Source organism: Notamacropus eugenii, chromosome X, assembly GCF_028372415.1.
Source record: "Notamacropus eugenii isolate mMacEug1 chromosome X, mMacEug1.pri_v2, whole genome shotgun sequence".
Taxonomy (NCBI): Eukaryota; Metazoa; Chordata; class Mammalia; order Diprotodontia; family Macropodidae; genus Notamacropus; species Notamacropus eugenii.
In genome coordinates, this window is record NC_092879.1 from 28,314,779 (window position 1) to 28,333,124 (window position 18,346).

General features: G+C 43.9%; 1 protein-coding gene across 1 annotated transcript in view; it reads right to left on the reverse strand.

The window, feature by feature from the left end:
• Window positions 1-18,346, reverse strand: part of OPHN1 (oligophrenin 1) — a 292,555-nt gene that overhangs the window by 34,686 nt on the left and 239,523 nt on the right. The gene's annotated exons all lie outside the window — the stretch shown is intronic.

Here is an 18,346-nt window from a genome sequence, read left to right on the forward strand (position 1 = left end):
TATCCCAGAAGAAAGGTGACAGAAGATCTTGTTCAGAGGCATCAGCCATATAGCACACAGTTGAATCTGAGGGCACTCATTCTATCTGTCACCCATTTTTCCCACAGTGATTACACTGTCAGCATCTGCGTCAAACACTCCCTTAGCACCAGATGGACACAAAGAGCGGCAAGGCATACAATCAAGACACACCCTTTGGTTGGCTGATTAAACCAGCAGAGCCCTCAGAGAACATTAGAGGATGAACCCCAAGTAGAAGCGTTCTCCATAATGGAGAAAGTCTAGAGGCCTTTCCTGTGAGATCAAAGCTAAACCAAGGCTGGCCGTTGTCACCACTATTACCTGACACAGTTACAAAAGTGCTAGTTGGGACAACAAAATGAGAAAAAGGAATTGAAGGAATGAGCACAGAGGAGGGAAGCAAAATTGTCTTCTTTGGTAATTTGACAAAAATATGATGACTTACTTAGAGAAGACTAACAGTTCAACTGTTAGCGGAATATAAAATAACCTACACCCAAATCATCATCCTTTCTATAGATTACCAAGAAAATTCCATCCAAAATAACTATGGATTTTATCTCGGAGTCCACCTACCAACACTTGTACAGGAATTACAGGAATATAACTATCAAGTACTCTTTACAGAAAAATAAAAAGGATGACTTAAATAATCGAAGAGCAATTGATTGTGTGGCACATAGTAGGCGCTTACTAAATACTTATTAACTGAACTGAATTGATTGCTCATGGTTGGGTCATACTAATATAATCCAAACAACAACATTACTTAAGCTTTTTGGAGTTTTTGTAAGAGACAGATTCAGTGCCATGCCAAGGATTCACTTGAAAGAACTAGACAAAAATATAACAAAATTCATCTGTGAGAACAAAAGGTCAAGAATATGAAAGGAATAATCAAAAGAAGTGGGAAGGAAGAGTGCCTAGAAGCACCAATCAACTATTGCAATCATCAAAATGACTCCGTACTAGGTAGGAAATCAAAGGTGATCAGTGGAGTAGATTAGGTCCAAAAGGCTCAGAAGTAACTGAATGTGATAGCACTGCATTCAGTAAACACAGGCAAAGAACTCACTATTTGATGAAAAACTCCCTGTGGAAATAAGTCTAGGAGAAATTAGGCCAAGACTAACATCTCATACCACAATAAGCTCTAAATGGACACATGACTTCAATATGAGAGGTCATATCATAAACTAATTAGTGGAGCAGGAAAGGAGATATAATGGACAGGGGGGAGGTTTGTGGCTAAACAAAGGTCAGAGAGGACAGAAGAGATAAAATGGAAAATTTTGATTGCATAAAATTGAAAAGCTTTAGCAAAAGCAAGATCAATGATGTCAGAATCAGAAGGGAAAGAAATTAACTGGGAGGGGAAAAGGCCTTTTGTAGTAAATTTATCTGATAAAGGTCCTATATCTAAAAATATATCAAACAATAAGCATTTATTACATTCTACTAAGTGCGAGGCACAGCACTGAGCACTGGGGATACAAAAAGTGGTAAAAGACAGTCCCTGCCCTCAAGAAGTTCACAATCTAATGGGAGAGATAACAAGTAAATAATTATCCTAGACAGGATAAATAGTATATAATTAAAAGAGAGAGAGCTCTAGAATTAAGAGGCCTTGGGAAAGGTTTCCCATAGAAAGTGGGATTTTAGCTGGGACTTGAAAGAAGTCAGGGAAGTCAAGAGGTGGAGAGGATGAGTAAGAACATTCCAGGCATGGGGGACATAGCCAGAGACAATTCTTGGAGCAGAGAGATGGAGAGTTTTGTTTGTGGAACAGGAAGGAGGTCAGCGTCACTGGATTGAGTATATAGCAGGAAGTTGTGTTCGTCCTTCGTTGCCAAAGAAGACCATGACATCAGAAAAATGATGACATGACTTGCACTTGACTTTGTTTTGAGTGAGGGAGGGCTGTGCAGGCCACCAGCCTCACTTCTCCTCCAGAGCCATCTGAGTCCAGTGACCAGATATTCCTCAGGATGACTGGAGATGACCCAGGATGGACTGGGAGACCTTGGCTCCTTTAGGCCAAGGTCTATACAGGTACTCACTTAGGGTAAGGTAATGCCCATTCAGTGAAGGGGCCTGTTTACAAGAAGTAGTCAAGGCATGACCCCTTTAATGAGGCCAAGAAAAAGAAAGACATCAGGCTGGGAGGGAAACAGCAACAGTTACTATTGAAAATCGCTCTGAAGCCAGGAGGGTCCAGAAGAGAGCCTTTAGGCAAGGGGCAGGGGCCCCATGGTGTCTGAGCTTCAGAGTACAGTAGGCAGGAAGGGAAGGGAAGGGAAGGGAAGGGGAGGGGATGGGAAAGGAGGGAAAGGGAGGGGAGGGGAGGGAAGGGGAGAGGAGGGGAGGGAGACTAGCCAGTAAAACCTGACTGTAAAGGTAAGGGGTGGGGGGAAGGATGAAAGAGGGCTTGTGAGCTTTGAATACCAAAAAGAGGTTTTTCTATTTGCTCCTAGAGGCCATAGGGAACCAATTCAGTTTATTGAGAAGGGGAGTGTGTGTGACATGGTCAAATCTGTGCTTTTTAAGAAAACCACTTTGGCAGTTGAATGGAAGATGCTTTGGAGAGACTGAGGCAGGTGGAACTCTCCCTCCTCAAGCAGCTATTACAATAGCCCAGACTTGAGGTGATAAGGGGTGGCTATGTCAGAGGAGAGAGGGGACATATGGAAGAGGTGTGGCAAAGGTGAAATAGGCCTTGGCAACTGAATGGACATGGAGGGGGTGAGATGGTAAACAGTTAAGGATGACTCATAGGTTTTGAGCCTGGGGGACCAAGAAGGTGGTAGTGACCTCAACAGTAATAGGAAAGTTGGAGGGGTGGGGAGGGGGAGAGAGTTTATGGGGAAATATAATGACTTCGGTTTGGGACATGCTGAGTCTAAGATGTCTACTGGAAATCCATTTAGGGAATGGATATGAATATAGTTAAATAGCTGAAGGATATGAAGAAGCAATTTTCAAAAGAAGAAACGCAAGCTATCAACAATCATATAAAAATGCTCCAAACCACTAACAAGAGAAATGCAAATTCAAAGAACTCTGAGGTTCCACCTCCCAGCTATCAGCTTGGCAAAGATGATGCTCAAATTGTGTGCATCCTATAGGACCCAGAAATACCACTAGTAGGTGTATAACTCTAAGAGACCAGAGAAAGGACCCTTTAGTCAGCTAGGTGGTACAGTGGATAGAATGCTAGGCTTGGGTCAGGAAGACCTGAGTTCAAATTCTGTCTCAGACACTAATTTTCTAGCTAGGTGACCCTAGGCAAGTCAGTTAAACTTTCTGGATTCATTTTCTTCATCTGTAAGATGATGATAGTTGGAGCAAGTTCCTCTCCAACTCTAAATCTATGACCTTATGATTTCTGCATACAGAAATAGTTATAGTAGCACTTTCGTTGTAGCAAAGAACCGGAAGCAAAGTGGGGGTGCCCATCAGTTGTGGAATAGCTGAACAAATGAAGATCTCTGAATGTGATGGGATATTATTGAGTCAGAAGAAAACATGAAAAGCAGATTCAGAGAAAGCTGGGAAGACTTACATGAACTGATGCAGAGGGAAGTGAGTCGAATCAGAACAGTTTAAACAATAACAACAACATTTTGAAGACAAACAAGTCTTAAAGCCTTAAGAACACTAATCAATGCAATAGCCAACCATGACTCCAGAAGCCTGCTCCCTACCTTTTGACTGAGAGGAAATGGACTGCAGGCATAGGATGAGATACATGTTTTTGGACAAGGTCAACACAATACAATTTGTTTTGCTTGAGTGTATATATTTGAAATGATGGATCTAGGGCTAGAAGGGGCCTCAGAAGCCATCTCATCCAGCCCCCCCCCCATTTTATAGAGAAGGAAACTGAGGCCCAAGGAGGAGGTAAAGGGACTTTCTCAAGGTCACATTTGATGAGCATCATACTAAGTGCCAGGTACTTCACTAGTGCCAGGGATAAAAAAATGGCAAAAGACAATCCCTGCCCCCAAAGGACTCACAATCTTATGGGGGATACGAATAAAACAATCATGAGGCAAGATTTGAATCTTGGTCCTCTGACTCTAGAACCAGAGCTCTTCCCACTGTATTTCCATCCTTGTCCTTTTTTTTTTTTTTTGCTACTACATAGAGTTTTTATTTTGGAAAGAAGAATGTGTTCTGGGTGATAGTGATGCTCCTCATGAAAAAGTATCAATGAAATATTTAAACAGTACAGAGAAGAGAGCAGAAGGACAGACAGGAACATCAGTGTTGGTATTCTCACGGTCAATTTGATGTGCACTTTATAAAAAGCTATACACATATTTTCACATGCAATCCTTCTTTGATCCTTCTTTGCTTATGGAGATACTTGTGTTTTCTGCTACCAACTTCATAATAAAAAAATTAATATTAAAAAAAGGACTGCTCCCAATCCTTCCATGACAGCTGCTCTGCTCATTCACTATGGAATTCCCAAATCACCAGTGTCCTTATCCTCCCAGAAGCCATGTTAGCTGGGCCTCAGCCAGTCACTGCCCCCTCCAAAGTAACCTTCCCTAGAAGTGATTTTTTTTCATTTTCTTTTTCTTTTCGATTTTTTCCCTTTCCTCTGCCAGCTCTGCATATAAATACCTAGAACCTTAACCTGAGGCAAATGCTATTCTGAGTTCCAGTCCTGAGCTTTAGAGTTTTCCAGATGATGTGTCAGTTCACTCCCTCTCTGGTTCCCAGCAATTACCTGCTCACTTACTTACTCCTGAAAGGGCATAGTGATCTGCCAATAGGAAGAGAGAGACAGAGTGGCGTGCCAGAAAGAATACTCAAATGGGTGCACCAAGATCTGAGTTCTAGTCCTGACTCAAACACTTACTAGCTGTGAGAGGTGTTCTGGAAAGCCCTTTCTGCCTGTGACTCCGTAACATTTCATGGTCTAAGATCTGGGTCTTATCCAAAAGTCATCAGACGCCTACAATGTGCCAAGTACCTAGTTAGGTGCTGGGGATGAAAATACAAAAATGAGACAGTCCCTGCCCTAAAGAAACTTATATTCTACCAAGAAGACACAACACACGTAGAGGACTGTTATCCAAGGAAGGGAGTCCTGGTTTGAGGAGTCACAGAAACAATGAATGGAGCCATGGGGCAAGATGGCTATTCTACCTAGTTCAGGAGCAATGGTCCCACTGATTCATCGCTTCCAAAGCAAGAAGGAGAAACCAAAGGTGGGAAGAGGGGGGGGAGGGTTTAAAATCCTAAGAATACTAAGGTTCTGTTCAACTGGGATAGTCCACATTTTAAGGTTCCTCTCATCTGGGAAATTCTAGGTTCACATTTATTTGATGTTTTATGGTTTACAAAGCACGTTCCAGGATTTCTGGGAGAGTCAAATGAGATAATATAAAGCCCTTTCCAAACTTTCAAGCTCTGTATAAATGTCAGTTGTTATTATTTACCCTCTATCTGAGGAGCTCATATATAAACACAAGAAAAGTTAAGTTAAATAATGAGACAGGAGATGAGCAACAGATAATGTCATAAGGCAGCACATGCCCGTGGCTCCACAGAGGACTCCCAAATCACCATCTCCCACCCTCCTCTCTCCTCTGAGCTGCCTCTTAGACATCACCCACTGCACGTTCCACAGACTCCTCACGCTAACCTTGTCCCAAATGGGCCCCATTATCTCTCTCCATAGAGCCACCCTTTTCCCTAATTTCTGAAGTACAACTGAGGGTGCCAGCTCCCTTCCAGTCCCCTCAGTTCACAAGACTGGAATTGTCCTTTACTCATCACTCTGCTCCCATTCTCCACCTACATCCAATCCATAGTTTCAACACAGTTTCTGTCCTTCCCTTTTCTTTTCTCACGTCATAACCCCCTAAATGCAAGTCTTTTCCCGGGGATTATTGCAATATCGTCTTTACTGGTTTCACTGCCTCCAGGCTTCCCCTTCTCCAATTCATCCTTCACAAGTCTGGTTGATTTTCCTACAGTGCAGGTTTTCCGCTACCACTCAAATTCCAGTGGCTCCCTATTACCTCTAGGATCAAATACAAACACCTTTGCTTGGAAGTCTAAATTTTCTTCAATCTGGCTTAGATTTTCAGATCATTTCCATACAATGCCACTTCCACTCCCTCAAAATAACTGATTCAGCTAGACTGAAGAGCTATGCTAAGTGGCCAAAGTTATTCCTACTATCTCATTATGGTAATAATACGTATTCTCACTCTATCTGGCTCCCCTAGGAAGCTGGGACTCCACCCTTGGAACCACCATGGCTCTACTACAAGAGCTTTTACCTTCTCCCGCCCATGACCAGATCTCCACTCTACTTCTCAGACACTTCCATGCCATCCTGGAGCTCCTTTCCTTTCCCTTCAGTTCTCCTTCACACCCCCCTTTCTCCTTCACATTGTCTTTACTCATTAGAACTGAATTTCCTCAGGGGCAGGACCTGCCTAGTTTGCTTGCATTTGTATCCCCAGTGCCTGGCACGCTGTTGCTGTTCAGTCACTTCAGACTCTTCATGACCCTATTTGGGGTTTTCTTGGCAGAGATAATGGAGTGGTTTTGCCATTTCTTTTTCTAGATTATTTTACAGATAAGGAACCTGAGACAAACAGGGTTCGATGACTTGCCCAGAGTCATAGAGTCTGAAGGCAGATTGGCACTCAGGAAGATGAGTCTTCCTGATTCCAGGTCTAGTGCTATATCCACTGCAGTGCCACCTAGCTGCCCCACCTGGCACATAGTAAGCACATAATAAATTATCTATTTAGGCAAATGACACACTACTCTCTTTCCTGCACTCTTTGGCCCAGTCAAACCCCTATGCCTCTGTCCAGGCTGTCTTTCATGCCTAGAATACTCTCCTTCCTCACCTGGCCTCTCAGAACACCTAGATTCTCTCAAGGCTTTGATAAGTTCCACCTCCTTCAAGAGGCCTCCCTTATTACCCATTAATTTCCATTGATTTTTTTTTTATGCTTTGTATTTATTTATCTGTGTACATGCTGTTACTCCCCCTAGAGAACGGAAGCTCTCTGAGGGCAATGTCCATTTCATTTTTGCCTCTGTATCCCTAGCATCTAGACTAGACTAGGTCTGGTACCTACTAAGTACTTAAATGCTTGTCTAATTCTGTCAAAATATCCAGTGGTCAGATGAGCAGTATTAGAGATGATGAGAGGAAAGGGAAATGATGTTGAGCTAGAGTGGTCAGGGAAGGCTTCCTGAAGGACCATGGGATGTGAGAAAGGCTTTGAAGGATGGGCAGGAGTTGACTACCTGGAGAGAAGAAAGAGCAGGACCTAAGGTCCAGAAGATAAAAAGCTTAAGGAGAAGGGTAAATAGAACATGTTGGCTTGAGTGAAACATTCAGAGAATAATGGGGCCAGACTAAAAAGGGCCTCAAATCAAAAGCTAAAGTGACTCAGTTTACCCTAGGGGCAATGAGGAGCCATGGAAGATTTTTGAACAGGGGGAGAACTATGCTTTAGGAATATGAATCTGGCAATGTGTGGAAGATGAACTCAAGAAGAGATTACTGGCAAAGGAGGGTAGAGATCACAGAATTTAGAACTGGAAGGTACCTTAGAGATCACCCATTTTATAGATGAGGAACTGAGGCCTGAGACAAGAAATGACTTGCCCAAGTTCTTGATTCCCCGTTCAGTGCTTTTCTGCTATCACATTGCTTTCTGTGGTCCTCATATTCAATCAAGAAACAACAGATAATAACAACCATATGCCAAGCACTGTACCAGATATGGGGGAAATAAAGGTAAAATGATAAGATAGAAAAGAAATAGTTCCTACCCTCAAGGAGCTTATATTCTACCCTAGAATAATAATGGACTTCTACATAGAACTTCAAAGTTCACAATATACTTTATTTCATTTGAACCTCATAATGACCCTGAGAGGCAAGTATTATCCCCAATTAAAGATGATGAAACTGAGGCTCAGCCAGAGGAAGTGACTTGACTTGCCTATGGTCCCTGAGCTTGTAAATGTCAGATGTAGAATTTGAACCTGGGTCCACTTGTCTTCAAGTTCAGCACAGGCCAAGAAAAAACTTAAACGTGGCCTGGTCTGAATGTTCCCTGTAGGCAACAGGAAGCTATAGAGGGTTTTATAGCAGGGGAGAAGCATGGATCAATTTGTGCTTTAGGTATATGAATCCAGTAACCATTTGAGGATGAATTGGACAAGGAAAGGGCATGGTATCACAGAATTTCGAATTTGAAGGCACCTTTGAGATTCCACCAAATGACTTGAAGAGAGAGGATAAGAAAGACAGAGGGAAGCTGGAAAGAGCTTTGGATAGCTCCAGTCAGGAAAAAGTAGGTGAATTTTATTAGTATTTCCATAGTGTTTTGACTTGAGGCATGCCAGTATTTTACATATGCTAATTTAATTTTGAATACAATTTAAACTTTTCAAAAGCCAACCAGAGAAACAAATTTAGAGGGTTAAATGTAATCACAGGCATGTGTGTAGCCTAGGGCTAGTTTGAAATAGGAGGTTTGGGGGTCTCCTTGTATTTGCCTACTGACCCATATCTCATCAGTTGTAGAATGTCCAATAATAAAGACTTTTGTCTCAGCACTTAACAAGCCCTCTAGACTTCTATATAGCTCTATGTTTAAAACCATGCAAAGAAATGCTGAGACTGAAAAAGCATAGACAGTTATCCCTTCTGCATCACAAGAGGTTAGGGACACAGCACCCCTTTGATCTGGAAAATCTGCATGAAATTTTTTGGCCCTCTCTTCATACCAGAGAAGAAATCTCCCAGCTTCATAGATTTCCTTCTCGTTTTTCTTGCTATTATACAGTACAGTACACATATTTTATGCATTTCTGAGTTTCTAAACTTTTTCTATGTTGTCTGCTGGTCTTTAAAGGTCTGTGATGTCCACAAAACTTCCCTCAAATTCCCATTTAATTTCTTATGTCGTGATGGGGAAAGTCATGATGTCGTAGGGCAAACTGTATTCTAGGTTATAAGAGTAGACAGAAACATGTCTTGGGATGAGAAAAACAAAAAAATCTATCTCAAAACAACCCAATGTTCCTAAATTCCAGATCGACTCATTCTAGCACAGCCTTTTACTGATCTGGAAAGGACCTAAACATCGAGCAAAGACCCTAAGAGTTTACCTGAGTAAATAAGTAAGCACCCCAGGAAGACTGGCAGTGACTTTTTCCTGGAAGACAGCTCATGGATGGTGGCAGAGAAAGCAAAATAAAACCTTTCAGATTAACATCATCCCTTTTCTTAACAGAAACAATGAACACCACATGTTACAGCTGACATTTCTGTCTACATACTCCATCCTCCAATTAGTTTAACCATTGAAACAATTGTAGAAATGAACAAGGACTACAAACCTTTTCATCACAAATATTAAATTCTCAGGGATTTTACTCCCTCTGAGATTATCACTTGAGGGAAAGGATTCTTAGAAAGAAAAACAAAACCAACCAGGAGTACAAACATTGTTAAGAAGCAAAGATCCTTCTTATGGAGTAAAAATGCATGTCATCATTGGCTTAAACTTCTGTTTGGAAGTTAATCGACAGGAAACAAATGTATCCATGTATTTTTATTTGAATGAAGTTTTTCTTTATTTTCCTATACCAGAAGGAAAATGAAAAAAACAAATACCGCACTTGGGGTAACCCCTAAAAAAACCCCATATGCATGGAAGAATCCTGGTACTTTCTGGATCCTGTGATAAGGCTATCCCTTCTTTGTTTCCTGCTAAACTGTGCTAACCCAAAGTGCAGGAGAAGGCAGTAAACTCCTCTTGTCTAGAGGCATATCTGACTAGAAATTTTAAAAAGAGATGGATTCTTTATTGGAAAACTATTTGCATAAAAATAAGAAAACGTATATACATACACATACATATGTATACACACACACTTATCCTATGTGCTTGTACAAGGTGTCCCAAAATTCTTACTGTGGTTTTAACAATAGGCAGTCTCTAACATCCCTTGTAACTATATGGATCCTGGGATTCCATAGGCTCCAATATGCTTTTTGCAGCACTACTGCTAGGGTCTTCCATAGCTTCTCATTGAATAACTGTCAAATGAAGAGATTTACTCAAAAACCACAATTATGGGTAAACATGAAATCACTACTGAGAATGCCTCCATACCAACTTGATGTATGATACAACTATGAATCAGTCAACAAGAATTTCCTCAATCTCTGCTACATGTCAGGTATTATGCTAAGCTTGGGGCTTCAAAGACAGAAATAATCTTCGCTGCTGTCAATACTAGGTCTATTTCCCCAAGAACAGCCCCTGAAAGGGGAATGTGGGGAAGGGAGACCAGACATTCTCTTGGGAATCTTCTAACTGTGGACTGATTACAAGGCAGGAGATTTGGGTTGTAGTTCCAACTTTATCACTAACAGCATCACCTTGGATGAGTCATTTCTACAATTTCAGCCTGTCGGAACTCAATGGCCTCTGAAGTCCCTTCCAGCCACAAACCTAGCCTTGATTCTGGATTGTAAGACTCTAGAGTTGGAAGGGAGGTCAGGGGCCACCTAGTCCAACCCCCTCATTTTACAGAGGGGAAACAGACCCAGACAGAAGAGACTAGTCCAAAGTCACACATAGGATCCAAGACCTAGAGCTAGAAGGATCTACAGGGGTCACCTAGTCCAACCCCTTCATTTCATAAAGGGAAAACTGAGGCCCAGAGAGAGAAGGAACTGGTCCAAGGTCACACATAAGATCCAAGATCTAAAGCCAGAAGGGATCTCAGGGGCCACCTCATCCAATATCCTCATTTTACAAAGGGAAGTCATTTGCCCACATCCATGTAGGGAGTTAATAGAAGAGTCAGGACTAGTCACTGAGCTTGGCAAGAAATTTCCTAAAGGAGGGGAGGGAGCTTGTCAAATCGAGGGCCACGATCAAGTGATTCTTTTAGGAGCCAGGAGGAAATGCTCCTCTGCTGAGGAGTCCCTCTCCAGATGTGGGATTTCTGAGGCTACTCAGAGGCCTTGGACTGGCCCCAACTGATTCAAAGCTGGGTTTGGGGTATTTTTTCCTTCCAGTCTATGCAATGGAACACCAAGGGGTCGGATGGTTTGCCCCCTTAGATGGGAGAAAGCATTGTTCTGTGGATGACTTTGGGGCCAAGCAATAGATCATGTCCCTGTCAGAGACCAGGGAAGCTGACCTTCCTGAAACTGCGGAAGGAGTGGGTGGGAACCTTGGGAAAGCAGTGAGGGTGGGCATTAGGACTGCTATGATGACTTTCTTGAAAGGTAACTGATGGACGGGGGAAGTCCCTTCTCACTGAATTTTCCTTAAAGTCAGTCACAGGGCCCCAGCAGAGTAAATCCTCTGGATTCTCCCATCTCCTCAGCCCACAGGGCAAGCCCAGCTTGGTGTGGGTCACTGTATCCAAGGCTCCCTGGCCTCCAGCTGTTCCCCACGGTGAGCCCTGAGGCTGAATCAGAGAGGACAAATGGTGACAAAACAGCTGTAGCATGATTCAAATGTATATAGAGCATTGGCAGTAGGAAGTTGAAAAAGAGGCCCAGATGGAGAGTCAACCACCCAGGTTTTGATTCTAGACTCTCTGCTGTGTGACTGGGTTAGTGTCTTAACCTCTCTGAGCTTCAATGTCCTTGTTTCCAAAATGAGATTGGGCCTAGATGCTTTTCTCGTGCTGTTCTGGGGACTGAGGGCCAATAAGGTCCTGAGGGATTATTGAGGTCTCTCCAATACCAAGCACAAGTCCTGGAAGATTGCAGTTGGTACAGATTTCCAGATCGAGGCTGACTGACCAGCCCTATATATGGTGCTTCCTTTGGAAGATTGTAAGTGATGTGCCAGGACCTTTGCCCAAGGGCCACGGAGCACAGGAGGGCCACCTAATTCTAGGTGAGAGGTAACACAACACCACTTAGTAAGCATTTGCTAAGGGCAGAGTACTGTACAAAAGGAATAGGAGTGGGGGCTTCCTGGATGAATAAAAAAACATAGATCTTGCCCTCACTATCTACTGTGGTGATCTCAGTAAGGGGATTCACAGAGAAACAATGCCTGAGATTTCTCATAATGTATTATTTTTGGTGGGTAGAGGAGAAACCATTTTAAGGTACAATGGAAAGAGCAGGTTCCAGAGTCAGAGGACCTGGGATCAAATGCCCTCATTGGCACTTGCTGCCTATGTGTGACCTTGGGCTAGTCCCTTCCTGGGCCTCAGTTTCTTTCTCTGTAAAATGAGGGAGTTGGATATAATGATCTCTCAGGTCCTTCCCAGCTCTAGAGTCAAGATCCTATGTGTGACCTTGGGTAAGTCCCTTCCCTACCCTGGGCCTCAATTTCTTCCTCTGTAAAATAAAGGGGTTAGACTAGCTGGCCTCTGAGAGTCTTTGTAGATCTAGACCTAGGATATGAAAACAAATTCTCTTGTGGTGATGGCACTGGCCGAGTGCCATTTTTTCCTCCCAAATTCGAAGGAGAAGGGGAATAAAGACTGGGTTTTCCTTGGCCCAAGTAGGGACACTCTCTGACAATGACTTCTGAAAGGATCCCTCAGGTTTCCCACATCACTCTCCAGCCAAGAAACCTACAGCCCTAAGAGACCAAGGAATTCCATCATGTTCTATTGGACTTAGATCTTGGCCTTGACTGCTCCTTCCAATCGAGACTCTGCTCTGGCAACAGCTTAGCCTCCAGCCATCCTCTAGGAGACGTTGAGGGAAAAGAACCAGGCTGACCTAGAGAGCTGAGGCCACTCCCTAGTCTAGAATCACCATTTTTAGTTCAGATTGGTCTTGGCCAGTACCCCTTGGCTCTTGGGTAGGCCCACGGAGGGCCCTGGCTGCTGGGCACTTCAGTCAACAGGGTACAAGTTTGGGGGGATCCAAAGAATCTGCATGTCAGAGCCTGGGGGAGCCCAATCCCTGCCCCTTCTCTATGGCCTGGAGGGTATCTTTAGGTCTGGGCTCAAGGATTTCAAATTATGATGAGCAAAAGCTTTAGTATCACTCTAACTTTTGGAAGTCATGGGTGTTTTGAGTAGTGATCTAGTTCTTCCCCAGATACTATTTCAAGGCTGAAATACCAGGTTTTATAAAATGCAACTCAAATGATGATAAATCTAGCCAAGAGAACTTAAGCCAGAAAAAGCCCAGTGTTCTCTTGAGTCTCCGCTTACACTCTGGCCAAGGCCCATTCAGCCATCTGGCCTGATAGAATCCCCAAGTCTGTCCTTAAAAAGAAAGGTGTCCATATGGGGCCCTTTGATTATATATTTTTGTTATAGAGGTCTCTTTTTCTTGGGGGAGGGAGGGAGGGAGTGGAGGAGAGAAAAAATACTTAATTTAAAAAAAAATTTTTAAATGTTAGGAAGACAATGAATAGGAGACATAGTAATTTTTCTCCTTGATGTTGACCACAAAAGGACTGCTAAGAACGGAATCTTAGTGTTTCAAATTACTCAAATGAAGCTAACTGTATTTTTTTTTGAAGCATAAGATCAATTCAGGCAACATATTTATTAAGGGTCTATTGGGTTCAGGATTCAAGGGTTAAGGCCAGAGAGAGACTCCACTTTCAAGCTTCAATCTTGAATTCAAATCAACCCAGTTTGGCAGGAAGTACTGGCAGGCAGATGGCGCTGCAGTGGATAAAGTGCCAGGTCTGGAGTCAGGAAGACCTGAGTTCAAATCTGACCTCAGACATTTACTAGCTGTGTAACCCCCGGCATGTCACTTCACCCTGTTGGCCTCAGTTTCCTCATTTGCAAAATGAGCTGGAGAAGGAAATGGTAAACCACTCCAGTATCTCTGCTAAGAAAACCCCAAATGGTATCACAAAGAGTTGGGCACAACTGAAAAATGGTTGAACAACAAAATCAACAGCATCTTGAAGGGGTCACATTTGTATCAGCACTGCTATTCCACGGCATAGGGAGCTACAGACAAAAGAAAGCGAGAGCACTGAGCCCTTTCTGAGGCCCTCCCTGATCCTTGGCTAGATTCCCCCAATACCTGATTTTGATGTTAACCTAACCTGACCCCTCCTCACTCTGCCCTCCAAGACCCATGGAACCTTAAGCCCCTGATTCTTCCTTCCTCTCTTCAGATTCCAGACCTTTCTTCTTTGATTTGGGATTCTCCCAGGGAGGCAGTCTGGTATAGGGAACAGAGCACCAACTGGAGTCAGAAAACCCAAATTCAAATCCTACCACTAACACATAACTATGCCCTTGGGCAAATCATCCCACCTCCTGGGGCCTGTCTCCTCCTCTGTGAAATGAGAGGGTTGGAACCAATGATGTCTAAGGTTCCTCTCAGCTCTAGAACTCTGATCCTCAGAATTTGTCTCCTTAGCCACAAAAAATTTCTGGTAGTCGGAGCTCAGCTTGTCAAGAGGGTATCATCAGACCTGCTTTGGGACAAGGTCTGCACCTTGAGAAGGTTGTGCAGTCTTACTTGTCCAAGCCTAAGTCTTCAGCCTAGAATAAGGACTGTAGGGGCCTATCAGCTATGCTCTGTCTCTCTGCCCACGTCTGGGCCAGCTGCTTTGGGATCAGGGGATCAGAAAGAAACACAATGAACTTAGACCCTCCTGAGAACAATGTTAAAACAACAGCCTGGATCCAAAACCAGGAAAGGTTAGGGGCTGTCATCCATCAAAGGCAATCCTTGTTCTCAGGTTTACTCCAGGAAGTAGCCACCTGGCTTTCAGCACAGATTATCCTCCCTGAGATAATCCAGAATCAAGGAAGAAAGCTCTCAGAGTGTAAACGAAGAAGGAAGAATCAGAAATTTAGGGTGCCATGGGCCCTAGAGGGCAGAATGAGGTGGGGTCAAATTGGGTTAATAACTGGGCAAGAGTCAGAGGGCCTAGGTTTGAATTCTACCTATTTATGTGCCACAGGGCAACGCTCTGGGCCTCCTTATCTGAAAAATGAAGGGGTTAGCTAGCCTGTGTGGTCTCTCAGGTCCTTATCAGCTCTAAATATTACAAGCAGGGACGAGAGAAAGGTGAGAGTCCCCCCTTCTTGACCTAAGCCAAGTCCCTTCTTGTTGCCATGACCTGATCTGCAGTCCACTAGAAATGTTCCCCAAACTTGCCTGAACTTCAGGAGGACAGGGATTCAGAGCATGGGGGAAGTTGATTTAGCTAGAACTGAAAATTCCAAGCTGTGTTCCCTTTGGTTCACTGGGACTAAGGAACACTTCTGTTACATTTCTGTCTTAATAACTCTCCACTTAAAAGACACTTTCTGCAGATTCATTTCAAATGTTTGCTAACGCCCAAGCTAAATATATATTAGACCATAAGAATGTCCTCCCATGTACAGATGAAGAAAATGTTATTTTTTAATAACTTTTGGCTTAACCTTATCACTTCAGAAATTAAAAGCAAGAAAGTGAAGACCTGCCTTAATTAGATGCTTCTCTCCCCTTTGGCCTCTTCCTCTATACATACAGACAGCTCTATCTCTATAGCTATAGCAGTATCTAGCTAGTTGTCATTCAGGAGGGGCTGGTGCAGACACGTTGTCTTATTGCAATGCTGCCCTCTGCTGGTTGGGAACAGGCCACAGAAGTTGGCTTTCAGAACAAGTCTGGAGCTTGGAAGGAAGAGAGAGATGGACTGAGGCCAGGACAGCCATCTCCCTAAGGACAGCAGGACCAAGAGAGCACGGGCTATGAAGCTGAAGGAGACATGCAATTGTCCCCCACAGGCCCCTCTTTTCCCAAACGAGGATGCTGAGGCACAGAGGACCTAAGCAATTCACCCAAAGTCACAGGGATTATAAGGAGCACATCTGAGATAGATACCCAGGTACACATGCGGTGTGTCCAGAAGGGAAGAAATTCAATGTAGCAGCAGTCAGTCAGACGAACAAGATCCAACCCAGGATCTTAAAGAGACCTCACAGTTCAACCTGGGCAGGAAAGGCCCCAGCAGCAGTCTGGGCCAGCAGGCATCCTGCACTGGACAGGAAACTCACTACCTCTGGAGAGAACTCAATCCATTGTTGCTAGGCTGGGGCTTTGCCTGACATTCATATGAGCAGCTGTGGAGTTCTTCACAGGCCCCACATTTTGAGCCACCAAACGCAGGCATGCTCTCTCGCGCTCTCTCTCTCTCTCTCTCTCTCTTTTCCTCTCTCCCCTTCTCTATTTCTTTCTCTATCTCCTCTCCCCCTTCTCTATTTCTCTCTGTGTCTCTGTCTCTCTCTCCCCTTCCCTCCCTTTCTCTCTTTCTCTCTCTCCTCTATTTCTCTCCCTCTCTCTTTTCTCTCTCTTTCCCTACCTACCTCCTCTCTGTCTTTTCTTCTCTCTCCTCTCTTTCACTCTGTTTCCCTCTTCTCTCTCCATCTCTCTCCTCTTCTTTCTCTGTCTTTCTGTCTCCTTCCATCTCTCTGTTTCTCTTCTCTGTGTGTCTCTCTCTGTCTCTGTGTCTCTCTCTCTCTCTCTCTCCCTCCCTCCCTCTCTCCCTCCCTCCTCTCTCCTTTCTCTCTCTCTCTCTCTCTCTCTCTCTCTCTCTCTCTCTCTCTCTCTCTCTCTCTGTCTCTCTCTCTCTCCCTCCCTCCCCCCCATCATTTTCTCTGTGGCTAATCAGAGTAAGAGTCCTCTGATTGGGTGGGCTGGGGAGAGGAGGGAGCAGGATGGACAAGCATTCCTTCCTTCCAGTTTTCTCTTTCTCCTGTATCAGCAGAGAAGGCCAGTTCTGGAGCTGGGCTCTTTGTCATACATTTTTATAGACAAGAATAAGCTGTGCTCTCTGTCTTAACTAACAAGCCACATTTTACTGACAGCAGAATCTTTCTGGAGTTAAAGTGAAGGATGAGGAACCTCAGAGAGGAAGAGAGATCTCCCTAGCTCTGGAGTCCATGTTTGGATCTTGGAGATCATTGAGGCCTGGACTTCTTAACCCTTTTTGTGCCCTGGCCCCAGGCTGGCGAGGCCTAGAGTGCCTTAAGGAATCGGGATTTTAAAATGTGTAAAATAAAATACCAAGGATTAGAAAATCAACATGTCATTTTCCCCATCCAAGTTCATTGACCCCTTGCAATTTACTCCTGGACCCCAGGTTAAGAAGCCTGATCTAGAACAATCTACTTGCTTTCCAGAGGAAGGAAGGGAGGAAACAATAATTTATTAAACTCCTACTATGTGTCAGGCACCGTCCTAAGTGCCTTACAAATATTATTTCATTTGATTCTCGCAACAACCCTGGGAAGAAAGTGCTTTTATGGCTTCCATTTATATTTAAGACAAGTGAGGCAGGCAGAGGTTAAGTGACTTGTCTAGGTCACTCAGCTAGTAAACGTCTGAGGCTGGATTTGAACTCGGGGCTTACTGACTTACGGCCCAGAGGGGTGAATTTCCTTTCCTAAGTCACCCAGCTATAAGTTCAAGAACGGGCATTCCAGCCCTGGTCCTCCAATTCCCAAGCCAGCCCTCTGTCTGCTATGGCACCCTCCCAGCTTAGACATTCTGGGTTCTAAGGGCCCTCCCAGCTCTAATATTCCCTGTTCTCAGATCCCTCCCAGCTCTGACATTCCCGGTTCTAAGGCCCCTCCTAGCTCTGACATTCTGGGTTTTAAGACCCCTTGCATCTCTGACATTCTGGATTCTAAGGCCCCTCCCAGCTATGATATTTTATATTCCCAGGTACTCTGTACTTTATCATTCCATGTTCTAAGATTTCTTTCAGCTCTGACAATTGATGTTCTACATTCTAAAGTCCTGCCCATCTCTGAAGTTCAGAGGTCCTCTCAGTCCTAGCATTCTATGTATAGCATTTGTGGAGCAGTCATCCCACTGAGGACCCAGCCTGGGGGAGTATGCATTGAGGTCCTAGGCAGTGTTACATGTATGCTGTTATAGGTTCCTGTCATGTTCTATTTTCAGTTCTACTCTCTCTTCTCCGAGGTCTCTTCTAGAGAGGCCTTAAGGTAGAGAGTTCTGGCCTTGGAGATACAAAGACCTGGTTTCCATTCCTGTCTCAGACATATGCTGGTGGAGTGACTCCAGGGTCACTCTAGGATGGCAAATGGCCCAGAGGTCCTGATCTGTGATATTGCCAGCATTCCCCCTTCAGGGCATTTCTTAGACTAATAAAGTCACAGGGTTGAGAGTCTGGGGGTTTCTGAAGCGCCTTTGAAGTTCTAATATTCTATGGTCTGATGGGTTAGGATTAGCAAAAATAGGGGAAATAGAATGGAAAGAATACTGACTTCTTGAGTCTGAAAGCGTGAGTTCTAGAGCTCTGAGGAGGTGACTTGGTTTCCTCATTTAGGGCAGCTA